The sequence below is a fragment of the Pholcus phalangioides genome, unplaced genomic scaffold (genome assembly GCF_987345545.1).
Source record: "Pholcus phalangioides strain wild (caught in Gottingen) unplaced genomic scaffold, Ppha-v1.0 ptg000004l_1, whole genome shotgun sequence".
Taxonomy (NCBI): domain Eukaryota; kingdom Metazoa; phylum Arthropoda; class Arachnida; order Araneae; family Pholcidae; genus Pholcus; species Pholcus phalangioides.
In genome coordinates this window covers 3,309,688-3,326,603 of record NW_028301597.1, presented here as the reverse complement: position 1 = coordinate 3,326,603, position 16,916 = coordinate 3,309,688, and the positions used below count along the sequence as shown (strand labels likewise).

The following is a 16,916-nucleotide window of genomic DNA, read 5'->3' as shown; positions in this document are numbered from 1 at the left end:
TAGCTTAGTGGTAGAGCAGTCGTCCGGCATATGAGAGAACTAGATTTGCCTCCCCGTGGACGCGTATATGATTTTCTTTGTTTCCGAATAAATCAGCTTCTCTACATATACACAGTTTTCCGTATATCTTGTATTAACAAGTGCAGTGTGCATCTTTCTCTACATATTCTCAATTTGCGAACATGCGTACTGAAAATGTTTCCGCGCTTAAAGTGAACCTGATTGAAAAGCTTTTTTTTTTTAAAATAAAACGAATTGAAGAAAAATAATGGAGGTGGCAAAATAGAAGCGAAAATTCGTTTTTATTGCAATAAATGCGTTTCGAGACTCGCATTACAAGTGACTTTTTAGGAAATAGGGAAGGCGGAAGAAGTGGACGTAATGTTTGGGGGAGATTGACAAAATTTTTCTTCCACCTCCTCTAGTTATTCAGTAGAATATTCCGATAAGGTGTCGAAAGAAGGTCGCTTCTTTTCTCTTCGTTTCTTTTTTTATTACTTATAACAGAGTTCTGAAAGAAGCGAAAAAAATTTGCTGAAACAAATCATGAATTAAAATAACTTTGTAATTTTGGAATTTTTTTTTGAAAATGACAACTGCGCCTTGTTCTCAGCATGAAACCCACAAAACTAGAAGCAGATGTTATGTCACAAAAAAGATGGCAATTAGATGACTCAATTCGCGTAGAAAAATTGTTTTCATAAAATTTATTATCTATTGTGAAGAAATAGGAGTTGTGTACAATGAGTTTCAAACGAAGATTGTTACACAACTTTTTGTTTTAATTAGAGCTTTGAACACTTGTGTTAGTGCAGTGCTGAACTTTTCTGCATTTAAGGACCAGTAAAATGTCTGTCTTGCGTTGTTTCTTGCGACAGAGCCTGGGTGTCTCGTGCTCGTGGTTTCTCCAGTTTCTCCAGTAAAATGCCTGCAACAGTTCGATGGACCACTATTTACAGCTTGATTGCGCGAACATATTATCCATAATTTGCGGGACGTTTCTGTATATTTGGTCATTCCGACTGTTCTATAATATTGTCCCATTTTGTTCAACGAAGCTTATTTAAATTTTTGATGTTTTTCTGAAATTATGAAGGAAGATGATTTTCACATCTTAAAAATTACGACTATATATATATATATATTAATCTCCTCATATTTAATCATGTTCAAGGTATTTTTGTTTTGGTGAGCTACATTTCAGTTCACTCAGATTTCTAACAGCCCTTTCATTTCCTACCGACCGGTATTTTTTCATTAATTTTAGCAATAATTGACGATTTTTCCAGCTTATGGGAAAGTTTTTGGTGGCGACTGTTGATGCATTTTGCTGTATTTAAGACCCCAATTTTTTCCGTAAATTTCTTGATGAAATATTGTTTGCCTGAGTCACGATAAACGTTTTTTTGTTTTGTTTTTGTCAAACATATTTTTTTTTATTAACTCAGATCGCAAAATTACCTCTTACTTGAAACAGCGGTGTTCCATGATCTGGTAATGGGGAGATTGTAGAATTTGTCAAACAGGAATTAGCTATAGGAGTTATTTCGGGGAGGTGTTCGGAAAAATTCGTTAAATCTAAGTTCAAGTACATTCGTTTCAAAACCCTGGATCACAAGTACGGCCATCTAAGTAATAAATTTTATCAAGGCAATGGTACTGATTTATCATATTTACCAATACGAAATGGTGATTATGCACATAATAACTGGCAAATGTGATGAATTTTGTATGATTTGGTATATTTACAACGATGGTTTGGAAGTACGCATAATCACCGACAAAAGTGATATATTTTTAGCGTTTGATGAAATTTACCAACGAATCTTGGGTATTATACTTAGTCACCATTAAAAATGATAAATTCAGGGAAATTTATCAAATCTACCGAAAGGTGATCTGATTATGTTTAATAATCGGATTTATCACATTTACCGTAACATATATATATTCTTCGTTACCCGAACATAAAAAAATACATATTTTATGCATAAAACCGAAATTACACTATGAAAATTTCATAAAAGATCTTTTACAAAACTAGAAAAAACAACAAATAAGCCTATTAGTTACATTCGCTAGAATATAATCGATACGCTTAGTGGTTGCATTTTTCAAATTTTTTTATTTAAAGGTTTTCATTTTTCTTTTAAGCCAGTAATACCATGTAAAAGTTTGATAAAGGTTCTTTTATAAAACATTTACAGTGTAATGCCGGCCTAAAAAGAAAAGGAAATCTTTAAATACAATAAAATGAAGCATGAATGGAGCCTTTTGGTTTTTCCAGAACCATTGTGAAGTGAATTTTAACAATAAAAAAAAAAGACCAAAAATAATGTTATACAAGTTTCTGTAACTTGTCAAATACTTTATGCAGATTGTCATCTTCATAGGAAGTAATACATTCAGAAAAGAACGTCTTTTCATCTTGAAATGCTTGGAAAAAAGCTAGACAAGTTTCGATCTTAAACTCGCACATTAAAAACATTTTTTCTTTACATCTACGCGAAATATTATTGTATAAGGAGACAAGCTTAAAATATGTTATATACTCCATCTTTATTTCTTTACTTTTTCTTTACTTATTCAAGCAAAAAAAAAAAAACCACTTTTTTTTTCAGTCTCGTAAAAATTTCTTCTCCTCCGATCTTGTTTGCGTTTCTTTTCTATTTCTGAGTTCGAATCCAGTTGCTCAGGAAAAGCTGAAGAGGATAGAAAAATCTCGAAACCATGAAAAGAACACACAAATTCGAGAGAAAAAAAAAAAGAGAAGAATATATCGAACAAATAAGAAGCTCTGAAGAAAAGATAAAAAAATTTTTTTTCGTTATTTTTTCGTCTCTCTGTTTTGTTTCTCTGCTATTCTCGGTCTTCACTTTGCTGCTGAGTAATATAATCCCTACCGAGCGATCAATATTCTATACGTGAAAGCATTTCTCTGTAGAAAGGGTGTCAGATGCATACTAAATTACTTCTGTGCAGTATCGGTACGAATTTTTTTTTCCATCTCGGATGTTCCTATCGAAACGCTATATAGAGTGCTGATTTTGCATTCTATTGCACGCGCTAAGCACACAACTTGTTTTATCCTGTTTTTTGAATCATACCACTGGATGTAAATCGTGAAATCGGGGTTTTTTTGGAATTGTACAGAAAAACCCGTTTTTATACTTATTTGAATCCCTCCTAAAAATATTCGATGTAAACAAAATTTTACCAAAAGTAAATATAAGTCTATTAAGGAAACATATTTTCAGGATATTATGCTGAGGTGAACTCGGAAAGAAAAGGCTTCTTATCTCCGCCGGGACTCGAACCCAGGTTCGAGTTCTTCTATCTCTACCGTCTCACTTGGGGGGCTATTTTCTGAAGTTAAGAGAGTCAACTAATGCCTCTACTTCTGTGAATCGCACCCACACTGCGTGAAAAAAGGAAGGTAGGGTCGTGTCTCTAGTGATGTAGATGGTAGTATGCTTGCCCGGTATGCAAGAGGGATTAGGTTTGAGTCCCAGCGGAGACAAAGTTACTTTTCTTTCCGAAATCATCTCAGCATAATATACAGAAAATATCTGTTTCCTTGATATATTGGGCTGAGGAAAAGCCGTTTATAATAAATCTAAATGAACATTCGTTAATGCATCCAATTGGCATCGTACCACGCAGTGTTCGCCAATACGCATCTAGATACGTGATTCACGCATCAAAATTCAATTTCACTAATCCGAATTTCGTTGAGGAGTGGAAATACCCCTTCAAATTGTAGATAATTTCTCACTGGTAAGAAATAACTCCTTCTTTTTCAAAAATACTTCTTTAAATTTTGGAGAGGGGTGAACTAACTCGTCAAAATTGCATTTCCGGATAACACTGGTACCACGTATTGAATAAGTCATTATGAATCTTCCACCCTTGACGTGATTGGTAATATATATACAGGGTTAAAAATGGGGTTATAAAACATACTTTCAATTAGAAAAGTATTCTAACGTGCTTATTTTAAATATATTATTTTACTGTATGTAGTATGTACCGAGATAAAAAATTTAATTTTCTATATGGTCCTCCCTGTCCTATGATTTTTCAATCAGAAAGTTTTTGTCCTGTCTCTTTTAAGATGATTTATATATACGATTTTTTTTATATTGATTTATCATGCTTTACATGTAAATGATTCTTAATGATTTTTTATGATTTCTATATCGATGATTCAAAATGATTTATTATTACTTATACACGAGATTCATATACATGAGATTCTTATCTCTTTCTTAATTTTTTTGTTGTGAGCAAATTTATGAGCTCTCTCTTTTTTTTCTCTTATACCTCTTCAAAATTTAACAGAGGTTTATTGGACTTCCGAATGTACCCATCTCCTGGGAAACGCTTTGAAATCTGCTCTTGGAGATGTGAAGCTGGTTGTTGTTACCGGTCCATCATTGTCAATGTCCCTTTTAAGACCAACAGTAACAAATCCATGTTTTATGCGCAATATTAGCTGAGACATAGGTACTGAAAATGAGAGAAAGAAAACCTGTTGCGTATATTAAGAGTCATACTGGGAAAAAACAGAAAAAATTTGAAAGATAAAGTTGCAGTTTATCAAAACTTTTCTAAATTCTTAGATGTCCTGTTAACTCTTTCTGCCCTTGGAAACATATAATTTCATTATTTTTCGTCGAGCTTAGGAAAGACTCAGCAACAGCTTTTTTAATTGGGAAATGGAAGGGGTTGAGCCCCGTATAAAAGAAAAATTGTATCTAAGTATATATACGGCACTCAGTAAGATGAATAACGTATCTAAAATGGGTGCATTATTTAGATACTTTTTCAATTGAAAATACGTGTCTTTAATTAACGGTTCCCGAGTATTTGAGCTGAAACAAACGTTTTCATCCACTATAACTTGGAAATTCTTTTTTACTGTTTTGGAATAGGTTCATCCATCTATTGCTATTCTTTCTGAACGAATTGAACTTTGATTACAATTCAAATTGCAATTACATTATGTTCACTAGTTACGTTTGATCTGAAAATACCTCTTTTCTCTTTTTTTAGATGAAACTAAAACGACATTTCTTATGCCTTTTTTGCGAGGTTAATACGAGTTTTTGATTCCTTGTCAACGTGTACATTATTACTTAAGAGTTTGATATGCAAATGCATTCAACTGTCTTTCACCGCTGGTATAAAAATAGTAAACTTCCCATAATAAATAGAATACTCAAATGTACATATCTTAAGAAAAGTACTACGTAATTTGATAAAAAAAAAGTACACGTTTTTCATTCTTTCTCAGACGATCAGTTTTATGCAAATAGCTGATTTACTTTAAACATTATTTTTATTACCGTTTTAATTATGTATTCATAATTTGAAAAAAAAAAACAAGAGAAGAATCTTCTATATGCAAGTGGTTTTAAATGATAACAGTAAATTTTTCGCTTATCGATTTGATTCTACCTTTAACCTTTACAACAATAAGATCTTGAATTTATTTATCCAATTCATCGCCCTTTAATTTTTCCCACTATAAATTTTCAAAGGTCAAATTCTAAATTATCTATTTGTCATACATAAGGAAGTATTTGAAAAGTTTTTCCTTTTGGCATACCTCTAAACGTTCTAATGTAAGCATTTAGAAATATTTAAAAACATTTGTCCAATTCATGTTCCTAGGAGTTTTTCAGTTTTTTCTGATTTTTATGTACTGTATATTCACTCTACGAATTTAAAAAAAAAACGAGTGTATCGTTAGTTTTTCCATAAGAATCAAAAACGCCTTGCTGTATAATTTTATCATCTTAAAAGAATTCCCATCACGGAGAATTTTTAAATGTGAAGTAAATACAAACTGAATTATTAATAATTTCATTCTTGCACAAATCACATAGAAATTTTCGAAACAGAAATTATCCATTTTATAAAAAAGATGACTCCAGTGACTCCATTTTATAAAAAAAATTTCTAGATAAGCTCTCTCTCTTTCTAGATTTCTCTCTTAAAGAATGATATTTAAATGAGCATCAACAAAAACTATCGATGAACTAGTTGAATTGAAATGTTCATTTTGCATATCTTTTCAAAAATCTTGATATTTATCTTCCCAAAGAAACTTTTAAATTTACAAAAATTGAAACATAATATATATTATACATATGAAAGAGGAACAAATTTTTAGATATCCTGGAGGAACACTCGGAATTAAAATTTTATAAACGAGGTAAACGGATGAAGCGTGAAATTTTGAGAGGAAAGATAATTTAAAGTTATTTTTAAAGGAAATGTTCCGTTGCTATTTTTCTAACAAAAGAAACTTATGCGCAAAAATATTGGAACAGCATTTTTACGGTGATTGAGATCATTGAAAAATTCAAACATGCCCATATGAAGAGAGCAAAACAAATATTTTCTTCTAATAAATTCCAGTAAATACCACTCAATTTTCCGATTTGAACGAATTCAAATTGTTTTGGTTGATTTTTTTTTTACCTTTTTATTTTGTCTCATGGTAACAAGCATATTTTGCATATGCCTATACATGCATGAAAACATTCAAGTATACCTATACTTGCGTAATAAATAATATATTTGCAGAACTTGAGTTGTAAAAGCAAATGACGATAAGAAAGTACGCAAATGCTATACATGATTTATTTGCGAAGATGAAAAAATTAAATGAAATGCCAAAATTAGTTGCGGCTTGCCCGAAAAAAAAGAAACAATTGAAGTCTTTAGGTATAAATAATTATTTTATGTATGGTAAATACGTATCCTAATTTGGATAAATAATTTATATTCTATTTGTTAAAGATTTTTCGTATCTTCAAAGGTGATGTATATGTACAACTATGGTTCATTTTAAGTATGCACGAAATAATGCACAATATAAAATAATTTACCGAATGTTCAAACATTCAAACTTGAATGTTTGTTGCAGAAAAAGAAGCTTCTGAGGTTATCAAACAACAATTTTTCGCGTGTTTCCACTTAACTATTAAACAAATTACGATAACTTAATTAAATTGTTTCAATGAACTATTTAATTCAGTTAAGTTCAAATAAGAGTGTCGCAGGTTTTTTTATTGAATATTTTAAAGTATACTGGACGTGTTTACCAACCTCTTATTGCGAAGAACATCTCATTTGAAGCTTCCTTCAATTACATTTATCTATAGGAGCTATATTAACTAACACAGAGAGAGAGAGAGTTCTTTAAAAATTTATTTTCGAATTAAAATTATTTGAAACAGTATGGAAATAAAATTACCATTTCAACTCGGAAAAATAATTGTGCAAGTTATAATTTTTTCAGGGAGTTATTGTGTTATTATTTACTCGAAAATAAGAGAGAGGTCAAGATATATTATATATACATACATATATCGGAATGTGCAAACAAAGAAAATAAAATACAAACAAACAAATTAGAAGAACAATTAGTATTAATTTTTTATTGTTATCAAATGATTTTTTGATTCCAGCAGTGAGAGAAATTTCGTTAATCAAATTTTTTTTACATAATTAAAAGATTCTTTGAGATATTGGAATATTAATAATGATATGAGTTGATCAATTGGTCATATTATCTTCTCCGAATGTTCTAATTTTTACGCACACATTTCTCTAATCGATAAAAGTGAACAAGGAAACTAACAAATAATGAACAAAAGTCAACAAATGTATTCATGCAAAAACAGAACAGGTTTTTCTCTCCTGACAATATAAAAGACATCGATTCCTGAAAAATTGAACGTTTTTCAAATTGCATCAGACAATTTTTATCACGCATTTTTGAAAAGTGAGAAATGGTTTATCATTTAGTGAAAGAGAATAAAACAACACCCGCATTTCGGGCATTTCGATTCATCAACTTCGTCCTCTTTTACAACTCGAAAAAAAGAAAAGCAGTTGTCAAATCATATTTACGTCGTTGCGAAATAAATTGGAAAAACAAACAGAAAAACGAGAAGATATCATCTAACATCAAAGAATCAAGACCGAAAATCTTTCCCTTCCTTTGTATCGGTGTGTGTGTGTGCAGGGTGTTCACTCTTATTGCTGCCCAAAAGTAATTGCTTGACCCAGGGGTCTACAGCTGTTTAGAAACTGCGGACCAAATTCGATTATTTTTGTCGCACCACGGTCATTTTCTTCTCACGAGGGCTAATTAGATCGGGACCAACAATTCATTGCAGATTCCGAACGGCACCTTTTTTTTATACTCACCGAGAGTCTGGTGCGCTAACCTCTCGGTGTGGGACTCCCTGCGGTAGCAAACTTTTCCAGTGGTCACCATTTCTGTTGAGTCCACACGCGGAGAAACTTTCTGACAAGAACGAACCGGGTATCGAACTCGCGACACCTCTAAACATCCTCTGGTTCTTTACTCTTCCTATGAAACTCGCAGGCCACCACCACACTATGTCATACTATAGTATTTATAATTGTAAGATAGACCCCCTATTCATAAGACTTCATGTAATGTGCAGTGATGTCTTATAACTGCAATTATTTCTTTCATTAATTCTGAAATTATTATTTTTTTCAGTAATTCTAAAATTTTTTTTTTCAGTGATTCCGAAATTATTTCATTCAAAAATTCTGAAGTTATTATTTTTCAAAAATGAGATAAATAGATTATTATGTACATTAACCGGTTATTATGCGTAATCACCCATCATCTTTGCAAGTTTGATAAATTTATCGCTTTTACCGGTGATTATGCATGATATCCTATTAGGGAATTTAATAAATATAAATAAAATTTCTTAAATGAAACTCGCTAGTATAATTGACAAATTTGTTAAAATCGTAAAATTTTTTAAGTGCGAGTTCGTTATATCGAGGTCAATTTCGAAATTCGTCCAATAGGAGTAAATTGTAGGAGTTATTTTCGGGGATGTTCGGACAAATTCGTTAAATCAGAGTTCATCATAACCGGTTCAGACTTTGGCTCAAAAGTAGTCACCTAAATAATGAATCTAATCAAGTCGATGGAACCGATTTATCATATTAACCAATACGAAATTGGATTATGCATAATGATCGGCAAATGGGACGAATTTTGTTCGATTTATCATGCTTACCAATTACACTTAGCTATTATGCATAATCGCCGGTAAAGGTGGTAATTTTTTCAGCATTTATTATTATTATTTTAATTTTCTTTTAATAATGTGATTATCACATATTCCCAACAGACATTTTACGATCAGTCCAGGGAGTTTGTTAGGGTTTGTAGACATCCATGCCCAAACCGGGATTCCAACTCAGACCTGCAGTGTGAGAAGCTAGCTCCCTAACCACTCGAATGTCAGGCGGCACTTCATAAAATTTGTAAATTTTATAATAATTAATTAATTAATTTAAGCATAATACCAAGACACTCGAGTATTAAGCTTAATTGCCGGTAAAAGTGATAAATTTTGGGAAATTTATCAGACTTACAAAAATGTTCGGCAATTATGCATAGGATTTATTATATTTACCGTAACATATCGATTTTAAAAGACAAATTTTTAATAAACAACTAATTATCTGTGAGACCTTACGTAGGAATTACGCTCATTTGTTTCTCAATTAGTTTGTCATTTGATCTAGTGATTAGAAAGAAGACGTATTTGCGTTTGTACCTTCGAATAAATCGTGAAAATTTGCGACACGTCGTAATGGTTTCGTATTGCTAACCAGAATTTATTTAGCGAAATAAAATAATATATCTGGAAAAACACGAGCAGTAGCTAAATTGATAATACATTCGATATCTCAATATTTATTTACTCATCGTTAACGAATACTAATGATATTGTTGGATTAGTTTCCCACCATATCCTTGCGCATTTTTGTGACATCCCTTACTTGATTAGTTGCGACCAGTGCAATTCGTTTACGTTCCCTCTCTTAGAATTTCTCGTAGAAGCTTTGCGTTTATCGCCGTGATGGATGTTAGAATGCAGATCAGAATTGCAAATGTTCCTCACACCATTCGCACCAACACACGGTTCTCTCTCTCCCTCTAAACTCTCTTTTTGTTTGTTTTCATGGAGCTCTCACGCCATGTTCTCACACGACCAACTCTTCCTCCAACACCTGCAGCAGCACGAACTCCGGGGCGAGAGAGTCCTTCACCGTAAGGATTTTTATAATCCAGACAAAGACAAACGAGGCGAATACACAACGTCGAGGAATATGCTAGCGAAATTTTGAAGAGGAAAATGCTCCGAAGAAAAATATTTCGAGCGTAAAATGTTCACACGAAAAGTCATGCGATTCTTTGCAATAAAATAATCTGGTTGTTACGGAGAAAATGTCCCAGCCCACATGTTGGGATAGCACTGTCTCATCGACAGAACATCTCACTTTCGTTAATATTTCTTGTTTTTTGCTTAAAATTTATATTGTATGTACGTGGTATTTTGAAAAGGACTAACTTTGAAATGACATAACTTGAAAACAGTGACAGAAGATTGAACAAGTGGTACGTTTAATGGACCTGAATGTTTGAATGCACTGACTTGTAGAATTAAATATGTTTTCATTTAAACAGAGGATGCCACAGTCGTTTTATTTTACGACTTCTTTTTTTGAAGGATCATTTGAAGGTCATTGTTTACAGCAGGGGAAGCTTTTTCAGCCGTGACCCAAAATCAGCTTCGCGAACGATGGGACTGTTTTCGAAATTTGTGAAACCAGTGACGCAATAAGCGTATTTATAACAGGACTGTAAGTGGATTTTTGTGCTCTCACTTAGGAAGTCCCACAGTGTCAACTTTGGGTTGTGGTTCATAGTTTAAGAATTCCTGGCTATAAGGGAACTTGTATGCAGGGTGGCCATTACCAGACTTGGGGGCCCGGTACGAAAACAATTGCACGTCTCAAAAATTTTGGGGCACCAAAAATGTTTGCCCCAATTTTATGTAATTTGTGGGGAGTTAGCCAAAAACTGCCTTCTTGGAAAATAACTATACTGTACAATATACTATATCACACTGAGAAACCCCATGTGATTAAACTGGAGTCCCTTCGGCCACTTATAAAATAAAAAACCCAACTGTCATGACTCTTCGAATTGACGACCGGTTTTTGATTCAAGTGCCGCCTGAGAAAACAAATCTATATAGTATATTAAAGTTTATAAACAATAATATTATTAATTAAATTACTAAGTTTACTTCAAAATTTTAACAGTTGATGTCTGTGTGCAATAGAATAACATTAGAGTATTCACAGAGTTACAGATCATTACAATCACAATTAATTAATAAAGGTTGAACTTTATGTGTGAAAATTACTAATATAATTTTACTGTTAAGACATCAACTGTTAAAATTTTGGGACAAACTTAACAATTTAACTAATATTTACAAATATCATACTACTGTATGTTGATTTTTTTTTTCAAGCGGCGCATTAATAAAAAAACCGGTCAACAATTCGAATCATAACAGTTGTGATTTTTATTCGATAGGTGACAGAAGATGTACCAGTTTAATGATGTTTCTCAATGCAATACATATTGTACTGTATAGTTATTTTCTAGAAGCCATATTTTGGCCGACAAAATTTTATTTTTACCCCACTTATGGGCAAAAGTAACTGAGAAAGGCATTTTTTCATGGTGAATAAGTTGGATATATAAATATATTTGTTTAATCTGCGAATGAGAAGGCTTCCGTGAACACAAACAAAAAATTGTCCATATTGTATGAGGTAGCATGATATTTTTCATTCCGCAAACATATATCGAAATTCTATGTGCAGAGAAACAACAGGTCTGTGCAGGTGAAATTAAAGAGAATGTGTTCATTATCTGGAATATAAAAAGGATCCTTGGTATCACCGAAATAGAATTTTTTATTCATCTCAGCAAGATATTTTAAGTAAGCTAATGTTTAGTATTTTTTCATAATTCATAGATGAAAGCAAGAGGTTTTCAATGTATAACGATATTATTTATTATTTACGTGCTCAATATGCGAGAGAGAGAGAGAGGAAGCGTTGAAGGAGTGTTACCAAAAATGCCTAAACTTGGACATGAGGACGAATTCGCACGCATGTTTGACTATGTTCTTAGGTATGTTTACAAGAGATGGTGCCACTACACCAACAAAGAGCAACGATTACTTTCAATCGTTGAGAGAAGATTACTTTCAATCATAAGAGAACCCCCACTTCCTGTTCTTTTCAACAGAGGGTATTTTTAATTATCAAACATTGAGTGTTGTTTCACTCATTTTGTTTATTTCTAAATTGAAGAAGGAGATGACATCGCCTGATTCTTTATTAGACTACCCCAGGGCCGTCTTAACACATGGGCCCGCCAAGAATATTCTGGTGCATAGGGGCACTCCATAATAATGGGGTCAGGTAATGGATTTTAAGATTCCAAAAAAGAGTGTGAAAGCATGTGAGTGACCAAAGAATGACTCAGTGAAAGTGCAAATACGCGAGGGATCAAAAGAAGCCAAGAGAGTGTTGTGCAAACACGTAAAAGACCAAAAGAGGAACCTAGAGTATTCAAGTATGGGAATGAGCAAGAGCGCGTACGTAGCAAATGTGAAAGTATGGAGTGACTGAAAGAGTGACCAAGGTATTGTGTAAGCATGTGAGTGACCAAAATGACTGACCAAGATATTGTGTAAGCATGTGAATGACCAAAAAGAGTGACCAAGATAATGACCTAAGGAGTTTTCACACATGTGAATGGCATAGAACTTGTGAAAGCATATGGACGACCTTTAAAATGAATTAGAGACAGATGTGTGCGCACGTTACATGCGGGGGGGGGGTGGGGGGCAAGATAATAAGACCTCAGGGTTGCAGGTTCGGAATGCGGCAAATTTGAGGAATAAATGAGTGTTCAGGCCTACGAACTACTTGTTTCGAAGTTGCGCCATTTCAAAGCTAGGGAATCCTCTCTGAAACACCCTGTACATAATATTAGTAGCTACGCATAATCAAAAATAATTATAAAAATTATGTGTGAACACATGTTTCAAAAAATGTCAATGGGGCCAAAGGAAACAAGAATAATTTCCTTGTAAAAATCAGAGTTGAAAATAGAGTTGTTTTTGAAGAACATCATTGAAAAAAAACCCGAATCATTTCGTAAAAATTTGAGCTTTCAAATGAATTTGTGTGAATTTCTCCATTCAAGGCCTGAAATATGTAGTTCACACGAGTAAATTGCAGGGTATCCCTGGAACCCGCGATTAGAGGGATGCAGGCTCATCATCGTATTAGGATCAATCCTTGGCAGTGCTCGTAATTATACCGAGAAGATAAACCATAACTGCTTGATAATTACTAGAGAGGTTACTCAGCATACTCGAAGACCACCTTCCTACCACCACGTGTAACACATTCTCCCGCTACTGATGGTTAACCGACGAGAGAGACACGAATCGTTAGCACTCGAATCACGTCCTCTCTTTTAGTCATTATTTGTTCGGATTTACTGAAGCAAAATCCAAGCGGACGGAAATCGATTTTAGACGTTTGAGCTGCTACACTTTGTTATCGAGCTACACCCCCGTCGCATATAAACTCAATGACGGCCATAATGTGTCTATCAAGAGACGCCATTAATGTGACATATTCAGTGATGACAAGTGAATTTGGATAGTCGTCTACTAAGTTTAGACCACTCTATTATACACGGCCTGTGTTCTCTTATGGATATACTGCTATTTAACCGTACATGAAGCTCGTACACGTTCCTCTGGGGTAGTTCTAACAGATTGCTACATGCTGGAACGTGTGTTCTGAGCGTACGGGGGTCCTAATGCATTTATGTTGTCCGACTAAGCGTGTTTCATGTTTTAGTAGTACTGCCATCTGTTTTCCATATCTTGATGTGAAAATGATAGATGCCTGAATTTTTCGTGTTATGCAAGTATTGTTCCGCTTGCTATCTTCGGAGAAAATTTTTCCAATTCAGATATTAGCTCGTATTTGTGCTTCGAAGTTGGCTCGTGATCCTTGCGGTGCGAACCCATCACGATGTCCACAAGACGTCTCAGCAGCTTATATGGATAATACAAAAAGCTTTTATATTCTTGATTAGAGGGAAAAAAAACCAATATTTTTTGCAATGAATGAAACAAGAAATTTAGCAACGCAAGTTTTGCTATCCGGATTTTTCACCCTTGGAGAATCAGGGGGTCAGGGAGAGTCGTTAACCCCTTAACGATCTGGGACGACATATCTCGTCCCATCGCAAATGGATGAAATTCATTCCAGCTCTCCTTGTTTTCTTTACCCCTTTTTTCATCATTGCGAAGCTTCATTACAATCCTGCGCGTGCGTGTGTGTGTGTGTGTGAGAGAGAGAGAGAGAGAGAGATCTCCCCATTCATCTCAGCACTACCCCCCCCCCCCTTTATCGTGTTCTGTCACACTCGTGCTTTTGTCATTTCAAAAAAGCTATTTTTTTTTTTATCTTCTTCTATACTCCTGTTTAGTGATTCCTCCCCACCCCCAACTCACATATAATGTGCATATAATATATAATATAATATAATAATGTTCATATAATGTTTCTGCTATATACAGTATACATCAGCGTTTCTCAACCTTTATAAATCTAAAGACCAGTAAAATATCTGAAACAATTTCACGGATTACTTAGGTCCCGTATTACGGGACATTCCGGTATTTTCAGTTGTTCTTCAAAAACAATTCTGAGAAACAATTCAGAAATAATTTACATTTGTCCAGTTTTTAATGATGCTTATTTAAATTAGTATTGTTTATTAAAATCGTGAATAAATAACGTTTTCATAATTATTATGATAAATATAGATATTCATCTCACGTAATTGTCAGATTTAATAGGTTTTTTCTTAAATTTTAAATATAATTAAGGATTTTGTGGACTTATGGCAACGCTTTTGATGACAGTTGGTGACGTCCCACATTTTACAGTATTTAAAAAATCCCAGTTCCTCTTATTTTTCTGAATGAAATATTGTCATCTAATCATTTGAATGCTTTTTCGTTAAACATTTGTTATTTTTATCTACTGTGATTTACAGCAGCCCTTTATTTCCACCAATTTTCATTCCTTTTTGCAGTAACTTGAAATTTTGTCACAAACTACATCTTCTTGTTACAATAGATGATATTCCGTATATGTATTTAGGACCACATTTTCCTTGATGAGAGGTATGGTGAACATAAGTATTATTTGAACCTATATGGATATTGGTACAAAAACGCCAATTTATACGTTTGGTGTATGTTTGGCGAATTCGGCAAGATTCCTAAATGACGCAATCAATTTTTAAAGCGTTATAACTCCAGAATTATTGGTCAAATGAAAAAATATTGACACGTTTCCTTGTTAGTTTTTGACAAGAAGTCACGTAGTATAGTTTTTCGGCGGTCGATTGTATGCAATATAACAGTAATATGTAGCCAACAGTACGCATTAGAGAAAAAGGAAAAAAAAACAAGTTAATTGAAACACAAAATCAATAAACATGACACAGATTCTGGGAATATTAACATTTTCTGCCAGCACTGATGGTATTACCCAATGGATTTTTGTAAAATCTTCCGTCAGAAGCCCATAACTGTCTGATTAATGCTTTTAATTTCACTTACGAATCCAGTGCATTCCCGAAATCCTGGCGTGAGGTTATAATATATCTCCAATTTTCAAAAAATGGTGATCCATCACTTTTAGCCAATTTCAGATCCATTCCTCCGATAAAACTGATTTAAACTGTTGCTCGAAGTTTTTCTCCCTCATATTCCCAAAACGCTTATACTTCTGGTCAGAACTCAATAACATTCTTCTTGAATCACAGGGTGAATTTCACAATAACTGTGATTACATCGATCACATTTTCCACTCTGGTTGATTGTATCTACCCTGTATATATAAGAGGGAAAGAGGCCACACAGGAGTGAGTGAAAAATAGAGAGGATGGAAGATAAATCTACTGCAATAACTTTTCCCCTTCTATTTCTAACATGCGAACAAAGGAACCAGTTTTTTGAGATTCATCACCGATATAAATAAATATCATCTAAATTCGTTGCCAAAAGCCTCTACTTGAAGGGGTTAAGTAAAATATCAGCTTTGCGAAAAGTTCTTTATTTGGTGGTGACTATCGCTGCCATCTCATTAAAAAAGAAAGAAATTAAAAATATTTCATTGAATTTTTTTTGGGGAATTCGAAAGAAACGAAGTTTCAGAATGTATTATGGAATCATCATATGAGAGAGAGAGAGAGTCAACATAAAAAAAGGCGTAAGCTTGTGTTTAAACTTGAGATAAATTCTACAGCCGTCTTCGTCACCAAAGCAGTGGCCCCTCGTCCCGTTTTCTTTCGTTTATTTTTCTTTGAAGACAAATGGTTTTAGAGAAAATACAAAATTTTACGTCTCGGGAATTTGATTTTCTAGAGACTTCTTTCTTTTTTCCTTTTGCAAACAAAGATTTTTCCAGTCTTTAGAGAAGAAAATCAAATAAACAAACAGTATTGAAGCTCGAGGCTTAAAACTTTTATTTTGGCGTTCATTTGCGTTTAAATCCTAAAGGGTTTTTTCTTTTTTTTCAGACCCGCCAAGAAGTTTAGCATTAATTTTTTTGAACAAGCAAAGGACAAAGACAAACAATATCGTCCAAATCAAGATGAAAATTTTAGAAACATCAAACTCAAAATATGGAAAAAAATTTCGATAATTTCTCGCTAAATACAAACTAAGAAAAATATAAACACCATTCATTAACATGAACATGATACAAAGTTTAAAAATTTCAAATTGTAATTTTTCGAATGATTAATTAGCAATAATTTATAAGTAAAACATATTTTTTTTAATTAAAATACTTCATAGAAAACTCAACTCTCGAATGTAAACAACATTATTCTCATGTGTGGAAAATTCATCGACAACAACTCACCA

General features: G+C 33.3%; 1 protein-coding gene across 1 annotated transcript in view; it reads left to right on the top strand.

Moving 5' to 3' along the window:
* Window positions 1–16,916, top strand: part of LOC149086443 (vesicular glutamate transporter 1-like) — a 167,368-nt gene that overhangs the window by 124,837 nt on the left and 25,615 nt on the right. The gene's annotated exons all lie outside the window — the stretch shown is intronic.